This window comes from Macaca fascicularis, chromosome 20, assembly GCF_037993035.2.
Source record: "Macaca fascicularis isolate 582-1 chromosome 20, T2T-MFA8v1.1".
In the NCBI taxonomy this organism is placed as follows: Eukaryota; Metazoa; Chordata; class Mammalia; order Primates; family Cercopithecidae; genus Macaca; species Macaca fascicularis.
The window spans coordinates 66,125,938-66,139,690 of NC_088394.1; the positions used below are offsets into that span (position 1 = coordinate 66,125,938).

The 13,753-nt window shown below is 40.9% G+C and overlaps 1 long non-coding RNA gene across 3 annotated transcripts in view; it reads left to right on the forward strand.

Moving 5' to 3' along the window:
- The window catches only part of LOC102124440 (uncharacterized), a 48,288-nt gene extending 38,340 nt beyond the window's left edge, over window positions 1–9,948 (forward strand). For all 3 annotated transcript variants that reach the window (XR_010583899.2, XR_012429109.1, XR_012429110.1), the window contains exon 3: window positions 9,624–9,948. This is a non-coding gene — a long non-coding RNA (uncharacterized lncRNA). The remainder of the gene's footprint in view (window positions 1–9,623) is intronic.
- Window positions 9,949–13,753: the final 3,805 nt, after the last annotated feature.

Sequence of the window (13,753 nt, forward strand, 5' to 3'; positions counted from 1 at the left end):
GGCTAGTAGTCATGCAGAGACGCCCATTCCCATCAACATGTCAATGGTGTGTAACTGAAGGGTTTCCTCGACAGTTCCCTAGAAGAAACCTGCCAACGGGATGGAATGGAACAGGACTGCCCCTCCCCTCCAGCCACACTGGGCTCCTTGGCTACTCCTAAATACCCGCTCCTTGCTCATGCTGTTGTCTCTGCTGAATGCCTTTCCCCATTTTTCTTTCCGTGGATAATTGTTATTCATCCTTCAAGACTCCGTTTAACGGTCACTTTCCCGTGATGCTTCTCTTTCCCTGAGGCAAAGCAGGTACTTCCTTTTCTGTTCTCTCACAGCTTCTCTATATCAGCTTTTATTACTTTTTAAATTATAACTTTGTGTAACTCAGAAATCAACTTTCCCCCCATCCTCTGGGTCCAACATCATCACACTCAGTTTATGCCCTGGGCCCACGAGGATTTGAGGTTCAGCTCTGCTTGGTCACCACCACAAAACCCCAAATGATGCCGCCATTGGCACCTGCTAGATGGAAACAGAAACCAAGAGTACAAAGTCAGTTTCACTTATATAAAAGTATTAAAACAGAAGTTGATTTTGGAGGGGAGGTGGAAGAAGGGTTTATGTCATACTCCAAGGCAAATAACTACAGAAATCCCTTCTTGACATTTCTGCTCTCTCCCCAAATTTCTTCTGGGCCCCTGGGGTTTCTTTGACTGCTTGGCAATGTCCAGTCACTCTGGCTTTTGCAGGGCTGCTGGATTGTACTGTGCAGGGGTGCCGTTCACTCCCTAGAATCTGATGTGCATAGTGTCCCTTGGAGTTGCGCACTGTGGCCCTGGGTCAGTTGTGTCTTCTCTCTTGCACACCTGCTTGCACCCTCAGAACCCTCAATCTCTGTTTTCTGTTATGTGTAACAATTTGGCTAGCTCCTCCACAACATTGCAGCACTCAACCCAGAGGAGGGAATATAGGAACCGACTTCAGAAGGCTTAGTGAGCATTTTTTGTTATTTTAGGATGCCCTTTGGTAGACTCATATTCCTAGTGGCTCACCAAGTCATTTTCTAAACCCAGGTGATTTCCCTCATAAGAAATTCTTATTGTAGCTCTTAGGGCAATGCTCTTCCTTTCTGTCTGTCTGTCTTTCTAGATAGGGTCTTGCTGTGTTGCCCAGGCTGCCAGGCTGGAGTGCGGTGGCGTGATCCCAGCTCCCTTCAGCCCTCTCCTGGGCTCAAACGATTCTCCCATCTCAGCCTCCCAAGTAGCTGGGACCACAGGTCCCACCACACCTGGATAATTTTTGTAGTTTTTTTCGTAGAGCTGGGGTCTTGGCGTGTTGTCCAGGCTGTTTTCAGACTCTTGGGCTCAAGTGATCCTCCTGCCTTGGCCTCCCAAAGTGCTGGGATTACAGGAGTGAGCCAACACGCCCAGCTAACTATGATATTCAAGGCAGGAATTTTGCTCTATTCCTTTTTTTATTTTCACATTCAAGACAGTCCCTGGAACACAGGAAGGGCTTCAAAAATGTTGCCTGAATAACTAATTGAGTACAGTTCAATGTTCTTTATTTTAAATTATAATCAGGAAGCCAATGGAATGTGAATCAGAAACCAGTAAGTATATTTCCACATTCCCAGAACTGAACTAGAATTATTATTAAACCTGAACTTGAACTAAATTGAAACAAAGCTTCTTGATATTTTCATTGTAAATTGGTTGCTTATTGGCTTGAGCCAGAGATAAACTGCAGGACTGCTGAACTCAAAGTAGTACTAATCTGAAAAATGAACTGGTTTGATTCTTTAGTTAGGTGCTTGGACATTCTATGAATATGAAACTACTATTTTGTTGACAGTGAATAGATTAACTCATAGATGAGATCTTTTTCCTGTTTCTTCAAGTGAGAAACAGAAAAAGGACCTCTTATGAGATCCTCTGACCTGAGTGTAATTATTTTAGAGATCTCCAGAATATTGAGGATAGTCTTATCTCATTCATCTATTCCATGATTCCTTACCTTATTGACAAAAACCTATTCTAGAATAAGATGAAAATCAATTAGTGGGGAAATCAGGAGATAGGAGTAGGGGATCTTCTGAGGCACAGAATAGCAAACTAAAGATAGGGGGAAGAAAAATAAAGCCAGGAAAACCTTTGTATCTGAGTATATGCCCAAAAGTCTTACTCATTTTGCTCAATGACATTATAAACTTTAACAAAATAAAACAATAAAATAATAAAGGGTATTTGGAAGCAATGGTAGTAATATGTAGTCAAATTGGACTTGCTAGAAGAAAATTGGATAAATTATGAGGAAAAAAATCATTTCAATTTTACCTACTTTTCTTCTTGATTGAAGAAGAATTTATCATTGGTTTACCAGTCAAAAAAATACCATTTCTTCCCTTTCAGTTATTTGAATTTGCTGTCAAAGCAAAATGATTTCAGAGCTGGGTACTTTAATTTGGCTACATAGATCAGTCTATGGAAAATAGTTCTTAAAAGTGTTTGCCTTCCATTAAAAATAATATGTATGGCTTCAAATATCCTTTATCGTGAAATGATACGTGGTCTCATCGTTGTTACAATCTGGAGGGAGCTCCTTTGGTTTTCCCATGATTTTATTAGAGTTTAGAAAAGGTTAATTTGTTATCCACTGATCTTACGTGGAAGAAGATTTTTTAAAAATATAATATTGCAAACCATCCTAGTAGGGTATGAAGGTAACACCACAAGGGGGTACTATAATTTTATCAAATTTGTCCTGGTAAGTTGGCTCAGAAGGTGAAATGATTAGGGCCTGCAGAGTTAATTTTAATATGCTAATACATCACAGCAAGTTGGGAACTTAAATAAAATGATACAATTAATATACTTTTATGGGATGTAGAAAGACTTAGTAAGGTCTTTTGTAGATTATATTAGAGCTGCATTTAGACTTATTGGGTTTAAAATTCAGCATTCTTAAAAGAAAAAGCAGCAGATGTCTGACGTATGCATTTTAGTGACCTTTGAATGAAGAAGTGAATGTCAAATTGTGTGGATCTTGATCCGGGTTCTTAAAATAAATTAACTCTCTGGTCTCTCCTCTAAAAATAGCTAGGATCAAGCCTTTAGATCTTAATTTTCTTAGTGTCGCAACACAGAAAATGTTGGAGGATGTTAATCCTGGAAGGGATTTTTTGAAAGGATATTTAATCATAGAAGACTTTAGTTTCTTAATGTGCCTCTGAAAATGATTCCACCAATTTTGCTTGGTAATAAGTTTGAGTGGTTTGAAGCCCCTCTTGGCTGGACAACTGAAATCTTTGAAGGTGCTTCTATGGCCAAAGGATTTCTTTTTTTAAAAAATTTTAAACGTAACATCCTGGCACCCTATGTGTTTATATGCTAATTTTAGCAGATGTTGTTCACTTGCTGAGCAAGGTGGACCACGGGTATTTGAAATAAGCTAATGATTTATCTCTGTGGAACAACAAGTGTTTACAGGCTACAAATAAATAGACTGTTAGGTATTCCATCTTTTCTCACCTACTTAGCCAGTGGCATAGACAGGATGCTGAACCAATATTTAGAATCATGCTGGGATTAAATGAGATAATGTCTGTAAACTGCCTAGCACAGTAGCTGGGACAATGGTGAGGTAACTCGCAGCCTTAGGGCTGCTGGAGACCTCCTTGGCTCTGCCACGTGGCTCTCATTCTCACTGCAAAATGCAAAGATTGGAGCACTGCCTCTGTGTCCCCACTTCTCAAATATGCACAAATGTTAGAATGTAGTGCTTGAGAAGTAGAGCTGTTTTTCTTGACGTTCTATTCAGCAAAGTAGGTAATTGAAGCTTCAAGAATTTGTGCTTAACTCCCACCCCAGGACTAAATACAGCTATTTTTATTTTGTACTTTAAAAAAAGCAACCCATAAACCTTTTCATGTCTCATAAATTATCCCAGCCTATAAAAGTTGCCCATGACTGTCCAAGGGCATAATTTGGCAAAGGTTTATTTTTTCCCTTTCTTTTTCCCTTTGTATCTCTAACAAGGGATCACTATTTACCAGAGGCCCTGACTGCCTCTGCCCTTAGAATGATTCCGATCTGGGGCAGCAGCAGCTGTTTCACATGATGTTTTTATTGGTATCACATTTTCTTTTTGGCTGTTCATTCCTCATGCTTCTTTCTCAAATCCTTTGCCTAAATCCAATCTCTTCTAGTTCATAGTGCCCCATATTCATTTCCTTCTGTTCTCCATTCTCTTAGCCTGATTTCCTTTGTTTAAAAAAATCTTTTTTAGAGATAGGATCTTGGCCTGTTGCCGAGGTTGGAGTTCAGTGTCATGATTTTGGCTCACTGCAGCCTCAAACCCCTGGGCTCAAGCTATCCTTTTACCTCAGCCTTCCAGGACTACGGGGGGTGGTGGTGCCACCATGCCCAGCTAATTTTTATTTTTATTTTTTGTAGAGATAGGGTCTTGCATTGTTTCTCAGGCTGGTCTTGAACTCCTAGCCTCAAGCAGTCGTCCCGCCTTGGCCTCTCAAAGTGCTGGGGTTACAGGCATGGGCCACTGCGCCTGGCCCTAGCTTGATTTCCTAATGCTGATACGTGTCAGTCAGAACCTGAACTCTGCTTGTCTGTCTTTCCATCTCTTCTGCCGTGTGCTGGGTTTTGTTGATTTGACTGAGTTCCCAGTGTTACTAAACCTTGAGCCACTGAGAATCAACCTCTTCTTTCCTTCTGAACTTTGATGTTAGGCTTTAGTATATCTTTATGGCTAATTAGAAATAGATTACAAAACAGCGTGTGAGGTTCAACCCAGTTTTACAAAAGTAATGATGCCTGTTATTCTTGTGGGGCTCCGTTTCTAAGGAGTAGATCTTAGGAGGAAATGAGCTAGTGTGAAATTCCTGCTTTGATGTTCTCCCCTGGCAGAAGACAGAGGCCCCACTCCCCCACACCCCGGGAGTGTGCTTTTGCTTGTGATGGTGCAACTATAAGTATCGATGTGGAAACTAAGCTCTAAGTACTGTGGTGGCAGGAATTGGGTCCACTTTGCTTGCTATTGTTTTCCTGGAGCCTAATGTGGCACCTGTTGTGTGATGATCCCATAACAAATATTTGCTGAATGACTGACATGAAGAGCTAAGCCCTGAGTCACAAGGGGCCTATTGCATGACACATTCAGCCTGCTCAGATGTCTCTCCTTGACCCCTTGGCTTTTCCAGAGCAAGCACCTTTGACAGGGACCTGTAGCACCATGTCATAGCCCAGGAGAATCACTCACAAGTCATCTGTCACTAACCATATACCTTGCTAGATAGAATATTCATACAGGTGGCTGGCATCACTAGTTCTAAACAAAAAGCCTTCATTTCCGAAATGACCTGATGTTATTCGATCAACCCTGAAGATGGATTTGGGGATTGGGATAAATGACTTCTTCTTGCTCTTAACTCCTTCAGCTAACTTGGGGACTGACTGGTACAGAGCAGGTGTCCAACACATCTTTGCTTCCTGGCACAGGAGAAGCTTGAGAATCTTATAGGCTGCGGTGAAAGAGTCACAGAAGTGAAAAAGAGTAATTGATGGGATAGCGTCCTGGGGAGGCAGGTGGTGATGGTGTCAGTATCACAGGCCAGAGGAGGAACACCCTTCCCAGAATCTCCTAAGTCAGAAACTAGATTCTGCCCTGACCCTGTCTGTCATATGCAACTGTACCTCATGACAAAGTGTCTTCTTCTTAAATATCTTGAGCTCTAGTCTCTTCCGTTGTTCTACTGATGCTCTCTTGATTCAAGTTCTCACCCTTCGCAGTCTGGGCTGTCATAGTGTGTACATGGCCATGTGCTATTCTGGGCTACATTAATACTGCTAAATGTAGCCCGGCCTGCTGTAGTCCAGCCAAGTGCTGTACAGGACTAGTCTAACAAAGCATCTTTCCTTTCCTCCACTCTAACTTGCCTCAATCGAGTGTTCACCCTATAGTCAGAAGAGTGTTTCTGACCATGCCTATTTCCTGTTTTAAAAAGCCCTGCGGTGACTCTCCCTTACCTTCTGGATAAAACCCCAGTCAGTGCCTTAGCCTAGAATCCTAGGCTCTTTGTGATCTGGGCTATACTTAAGCCATTACAGCCCTTACTGTCTTACCCTAGACGCCAGCCATATATCCTGGAGCCTATCTGCTCCTTTTGCCGTTTTTGAGACACAGTCTCATTCTGTTGCCCAGGCTGAGTGCGGTGGTGTGATTACGGCTCACTGCAGCTTCCAACTCCCAGGCTCAAGCGATCCTCCCCACCTCAGCCTCCTGAGGAGCTGGGACTATAGGTGTGTGCCACCATGTCTGGCTGAATTTTTAAATTTTTTGTAGAGACAGGGTTTTGCTATGTTGCCCAGGGGGGTCTTGAACTCCTGGGCTCAAGTGATCCTCCTACCTTGGCCTCCCAAACTGCTGGAATTACAGGTGTGAGCCACTGCACCTGGCCCACTTTTTTTTTTTTTTTTAATCCCTGCTACCTTTATCTGTGCACTTCTTGAGCCTAGAATGTCTTTTCTCTCATTTCTGTGCCTCTGTACTTGGTGGTGGCAATGAGGTCTTGATGCGGTGCCCTCTCTGCATGGTGTCTGACTGCACTGTATCTGTTCCCTCCCTTGGTCAGAGGCAGCTGACCTGCCTCTTCCTGTTTTCAAAGCCTGTGTCTTGTGTTGGAATATTCACAACGTTTCTTGTTTTCTAATCCGTACCTTAAAAAATTCGATGACTTTTATGATTCACTTAAGAAATATAATCTCTAAATCCTACTATAATTTTACAGTATCAAAAGTCTTAATCATCCAGTAAAAAAATCACAGAGATGATTTCTACCAAGTGAGAGGTCGTTCTCATATTCATCGTCAAGGGACAGCTGTTTTATTTTGGAGTGTTCCTAAGGCTAAGGAGATGAGGCTAACATAGGGTTTTATAATCGATAGAGAAAATGGAAAGAAGGGAGATGGGGAGAAAGGGAGAGGTGGTTATTCAAAAACATTTCAGAGGCAAATATACTCACTGGATAACTTTTATCCCTATATTAAAACGTTTGCACCTTTTTCTGGGAATAGGTATACAAATAAAATATCTCTTTTTGAATTTCTGTGGAGCCCTGATAAGAATCATGGGGTTATTCTTGATGATTTATGTGAAGCTTTAATCATAAAAATATAGTAATGTGTTTTTGAAGCAGAAAAGACAGAGGAATAAGTAATTCTCAATTTCTATTTAGCCAGATCTGATACAGAGCAGAAATAATTAGAGTGATAAAGTCTAACTGGCACTAGTAAATTTGACTAAACGCCAAGAGCAACACAGTCAGGACACTTACGTTCATGTTTAAATTACTCAAGTGCTTAATTGTATAATTTCAGTTTCAATTACCAAAAGCCCTTACTTTAAAAATTAGTCCTTTGAGTATTAGCTGCATGATGTTGTTATTAAAGTTGAAAATCTGCTATTATGGTTTAAAGGATTATTGCAAAGTTGTTGGCATATGTCTTGTTTAATAAATAAGTTTAATTGTGCATGTAATCTGGTAATTTCATAATGATGAATTATATTTTACAGAAATCTGGAATGGCCATTTTTTTTTTCATAGGGTAAAACAAAATTACTTTTTAGAGATTTGTTTTCCAGAGAAAATGTTTTATTATAGAAATATCTAAGACACCTCTTGTACTATATAAGCCCCTGTAAATAGTGAGACTTTTAATGAAAATTTTACATTAAAAGTCCCCCTCCTCCTACCTCTGTATAAGATTGAGAGAAGGGGAATGAAGGTCAGTTATAAGGATGTACTGTTTATGTATTTGGTACTTTCTAAGTTTGCCTTTCCTCTAGAATATTGAGAGTATGACAAAGTAGCCCATACAATAGATTAGTGCGTTTTCACTCCACGTGGCACGTTTCCTGTTTAGATGTGAACTCAGCAGCCACTATTAATGTTAATGAGTTTCACTCGTCAAGAAAGTCCCTTGAGCTCATTCTGAATTACCTTCGGCAAAACCTCTGATTGGCGTGATATCATTCATGCTTCTATTAACTCTAGCTGTCCTGAATTCTAGGGGGAAACATAGCACCAATTGTTTTATTTATTTATTTATTTATTTATTTATTTATTTATTTATTTATTTATTTATTTGAGACGGAGTCTTTTTCTGTCACCCAGGCTGGAGTGCAGTGGTATGATTGACCTCAGCTCACTGCAACCTCTGCCTCCCAGGTTCAGGCAGTTCTCCTGCTTCAGCCTCCCGAGTAGCTGGGATGACAAGCATGCATCACCACACCCAGCTAATTTTTGTATTTTTAGTAGGCACAGGATTTCACCATGTTGGCCAGGCTGGTCTTCAATTCCTGACCTCAAGTGATTCACCTGCCTCGGCCTCCCAAAGTGCTGAGATTACAGGTGTGAGCCACCATGCTCAGCCTAATTGTTTTATTTGTTTATTTATATTTTTATTATTTTTTAATTTTTTGAGATGGAGTTTCATTCTTCTTGCCCAGGCTGGAGTGCAGTCGGATCACTGCAGCCTCCACCTCCCGGGTTCAAGTGATTCTCCTGCCTCGGCCTCCCAAGTAGCTGGGATTACAGGTGCCAGCCACCATGCCTGGCTAATTTTTGTGTTTTTAGTAGAGACAGGGTTTTACCCTGTTGACCAGGCTGGTCTCGAACTCGTGACCTCAGGTGATCCACCCACCTCAGCCTCCCAAAGTGTTGGGATTACAGGTGTGAGCCACTGTGTGAGCCACCATGCCCGGCCGCCAATTGTTTTAGACCTATGTCTCAGAATAAGACATTTTGGAATTTTAGGATTAAAGTATATTTTCATTTCTAAATGATAATGGCCCAAGTTGATTCTTAGATGAAATCTTTGATTTATTGACCGTTGCCTTCGTTTGATGGGTGACAAAACTGAGGGACAAAACGTTTGGTGGACTTGTTTGGCATCACATAATGAATGATAGAGAAAAGACTAAAATCTGAGGGTTTTGCTTCCATGGCCTCACACTCTCATGGAGATTGGGGTGACTCTGGGAGGAAAAGGTGTTTGTAAATCACAGGACTGCAATATCATTCCCTATCCTTGCAGCCAGATGAGTTTTGGCACTCAGAATTTTTGGAATGTTAGAAAGTTTCCTTCTCAGCTCTGTTAAAATGACAATTAAGGAATAAATGAGGACAAAGAGAACAACAGTAGACAGGAGTTGTCATCCCAACCTTGAGGCTAAAAAGCAGATGAAAAGTGGGTAATTAATTGAGAAAATCAGAGAGAGCTGGAATTGAGTCAAATCTCACTGAGAACCCCAGAAAGGGTCACACATTTGAAGCAGCAAGGACCTCTGAATGTGAGGTTGCAGAGAAGGGATTTGTTGAAAGTCCTTAAAAGGGGCAGTTAGATGCTCCTCCGCCAAGATGTCAGTCAGGTAACATTCTCTTCTCCATCCTCAGAAAAGTGGAGGTTTCTCTGGAGAGACTGAACCAGAGTAACTTTGGTCTCTAGGATTCCAGGCACAACTGAGGGTAGGGTGATGGTGCTAAACTGAAAACAGAGATTAAGATGAACTCTAAATGGTCAATGGGTAAAACACTCCATTTCCTCTCCCCACAGCTTCTAGAAAGCCCTGGACAAGTGTGTGTGCTCCTAGTTGGAGACTGGAGGATTCTTCTGTGGGAAACTGGCTCTGAAGAAAAGAGCTGCAAATAATGATGCTTCAGAGTCTTCTAATGAAATAGCCATGGCTCCACTGGATCATCTCTGAAGTCAGGAAGTCTTTTCCATCTGCATATCTATCAGCTGTTTTTTCAGTGCCTCACTCTTAAATGTGAATGGACAACTAACAACCATCAGACATTCGAGAAAGGTCCCCAAAATGAAAGAGAATAAGATTATTGTGAAAAGGAACTTAGTGGGGAACAGGGGAGAGAGAAAGAGAGAGAGAGAGAGAGAGAGGAAAATAAAAACCAATAAAACAAAAAACAAATTGCTATTAATATGGCCAAAGAGAGATAATGCTGCATCTATGATTCCGTTAAAATAAAACAAATAGAGAAAAAGGAAGAATTATTGGGAATTAAACATAACATCAAAGAAACAATTAGTAGAAAGAATGGAAGATAAAATTGAAGAAATATCCTGGAAAACAGAACAAAGAGAAACAAAAATTCAGGATATATATTCAGGAGCTTCAACATTCAACTAACAGGAGTTACAGAGAGAGTGAGCAGAGAAGCCAGCAGGAGAGGAAGCTATAGAAAATTGACAGAAGAAAAACTCCCCAAACCGAGCACAGTGGACTTCAGATTAAAAGGGTTAATTGAGTGCCCAGCACAATATGTGAATCAGGTTCTCCATAGAAGCAGATCAATAGGATGCGTGTGTGTGTAAGAAAATATTTATATATATGAAGAGATTTACTATAAGGAATTGGCTCATCCGATATTGGAGGCTGATGAGTCCCAAAATCTGCAGGGTGAGTCAGTGGAGACCCTGGAGAACCAATGATGGAGTTCCAGTTAAAGTTCAAAAGCTGGAGACCTGGGAGGGCCAATGGTGCAGTTTGAGTCTGAAGGCAGGGAACAGCTGATGTCCCCCAGTTTGAAGGCAGTCAGGCAGGAGGAATCCTGTCTACTCTGGGGAGGGGGAAGGATGACTTTTTTGTTCTATTCAGGCCTTCAATGGATTGGATCATTAGGGAGGGAAGTCTGCCTACTCAGAATTCACCAGTTTCAATGTTGATCTCACCAAAAACAGCCTTACAGAAATGCCTAGAATAATGTTTGAACAAATATCTGGGCATCCCATGGCCCAAACTGGCACCTAAAATTAACCATCACACACAATGATTAACAAAAAAATGTTAGAAAAAGAAAAAAAAAAGTACAAGTACATCACCATAACATTTCAAAATACAAGGGATGGAAAGAAGATCCTTAAAACCTATAGGAATTAAATAGGTAAATAAATAGAGAATCCAGATGGCTTTAGACTTTTGAACAGCAGCCTTGGAAGCTAGAACACGATGGAATAACACTTCAAAAGACTTAGAGAAAATGATGTCCAAACCAGAATTTTTTTTTTTTTTTTTTTTTTTTTTGAGTTGGAGTCTCGCTCTGTTGCCCAGGCTGGAGTGCAGTGGCACAATCTCGGCTCACTGCAAGCTCCGCCTCCTAGGTTCACACCATTCTCCTGCTTCAGCCTCCTGAGTAGCTGGGACTACAGGCACCTGCCATCACACTCGGCTAATTTTTCGTATTTTTAGTAGAGACAGGGTTTCACCATGTTAGCCAGGATGGTCTCGATCTCCTGACCTCATGATCCACCCACCTTGGCCTCCCAAAGTGCTAAGATTACAGGTGTGAGCCACCGTGCCTGGCCCCAAACCAGAATTCTATACCCAGCAGGCATCAACTAAATATGTGGGTAGAAGATATTTTCATACATAAAATACAACATTTATTTCTCCAAGGCATCCGATGCTCAAGAAGACACTTGGGTATGAGAGTATGTATCACCAAAACAAGGGAGAAAATCACAAAAGAGGAAGATGTGGGATCTAGCAAACATGATGCCCCACAGGAAATAAGCAAAAGACATTCCCAGGATAATGGATAATGGTGAAGGGAAGTTCCAAGATGACGGTTAAGGTGTAACCAGTTCAGTTCAGAGCAGGAAGGTGAAGAGTCCCAGGAGAAATGTCTCCAATTTATATATATATATAAATTATTATATGTTATATATCATATACTATATAGAAACTATATATAATATGTATAAAAATTATATATAATATGTATAAAAATTATATATAATATATATAAAAATTCAATTGATAGATGGCCTGATTTGTTTCAACATATTAGGAGGAGATGATTTTTTTCAGAAAATTTAGGTATAAGTGTAGCAGGACGAGCCGCAGACAAAGACACCGGATTAAAGAAGGAAGAGGTTTTTTGTTTGGCTGGGAGCGTCGGCAGACTCGCATCTCAAGAGCCCAGCTCCCCGAAGACAGAGTTCCTGGCCCTTTTAAGGGCTTACAACTCTACGGGGTTCCACATGAAAGGGTCGTGATAGATTGAGAGCACGTGTGGTTAGAGTGGGTGGGTTACTCTTTTAACCTCAGGCCGGGTCATCAGTGGCACCGGCTGGTCTTGCCACTGACTTCATTCCTGTTGTTTTTCAACTTTTACTTCCTCCTCCTCTTCAGAGACAGGAGACACTAAGAGAAATGGCTTCTCTCCTCATAAATTTGTAATGGATCCGATAGAACAATGACTCCCCACCCCCCAACAGTTATCAAGTCTAGAAAAAACAAGTTGTACCAGAACTTGAAATAAATTAAAAATTATTCATAGAAATGAAATAAATTGTGCCATGAGGCCCAGTTGGAAGCAATATTTACATGACCATATTAATTTAAATATTGATAATTGATTTAAGCAAAAATTATGATACAACTATATTGGGAAGATGAAGTAACAAGAATTGTGTGTGTGTGTGTGGAGTGTGTGTGTATATTTGTGTGGGGTGAGTGGGTAGATAGTGGTATAAGGGTGATAATAGAAAATGAATACATGATAGTCATGTTAGAAATAAAGATGTAGAGATTACAAGAAACAGCTAAAAGACAAGTGTTGGTCTCTGGGGTATTAGAGTTTGGGTAGTGCGGTGGTTCAAAAGTATACCTACACATTCTGTAATACACCTCACTTGAAGAAGTGAGCTAGTTTCATTTTTCATTGAGTGTAGGCTACTGTCATCCAATGAGTAGAATAAAGCAGATGTGACAGTATGTGACTTCTCAGACTAGGTCATAAAAGCCATTGGGACTCTTTTGTGTTGCTTTGGGTAGAATCAGCTGCCATGTCAGGTGCATATTAAGGGCACTCAGGCAGTCCTGTAGAGAGGTCTACATCATGAGGAACATGTAATTGCGACAGAGAGGAGCTCAAGAGTCTGAGGTCTGTGTCATTTAGTGGTAGACTAAGTGACATTTTCTAAGATAGGAAGAGGAGACTGTCTTTTTTTTTTTGAGACAGTCTTGCTCTGTCGCATAGACTGAAGTGCAGTGGCGCAATCTCGGCCCACTGCAAACTCCACCTCCCGAGTTCAAGTGATTCTCCTGCCTCAGCCTCCTGAGAAGCTGGGATTACAGGTGCGCGCAACTATGCTGGGCTAATTTTTGCATTTTTAGTAGAGACAGGGTTTCAACATATTGACCAGGCTGGTCTCGAACCCCTGATCTCAGGTGATCTGCCCTTGGCCTCTCAGAGTGCTGGGATTACAAGCGTGAGCCACCACCGGCCGAGACTTTCATATTCTGAAGCACATATTTTAATAACTGCATTTGAAAATATTTTAACTTCTTGGATATTCCTATAAGTCTTGCATGGTAAGCAACTCTGAATGGACCTAATTAAAATGTCTAAAATCAAAGTAGAACAGATTGTTTAAATGTTCTCAACAAATGTTATGTGGCCTCCCAGAGTTTATTAATTAGTTGATTAATTGGTTCTATTTATTTTCAAATATTGAATAGATATTCCCAGCTCCAAGATCAACACAGTTAAATTTTCTTCTGTAGGGTGAATTTATTTCTAGGTACCCTTTCTTAGAGAGAGTGGCCCTTTGGTATTTTAATGTTATGGGGTGGGGGTGGGTATCTCATTTCAGCTGGGAAGGCCCTAGGTCTGGTCTCCTGTGGCTTATACACCACTGCACAGTAGCCAAAGCAGATGGTC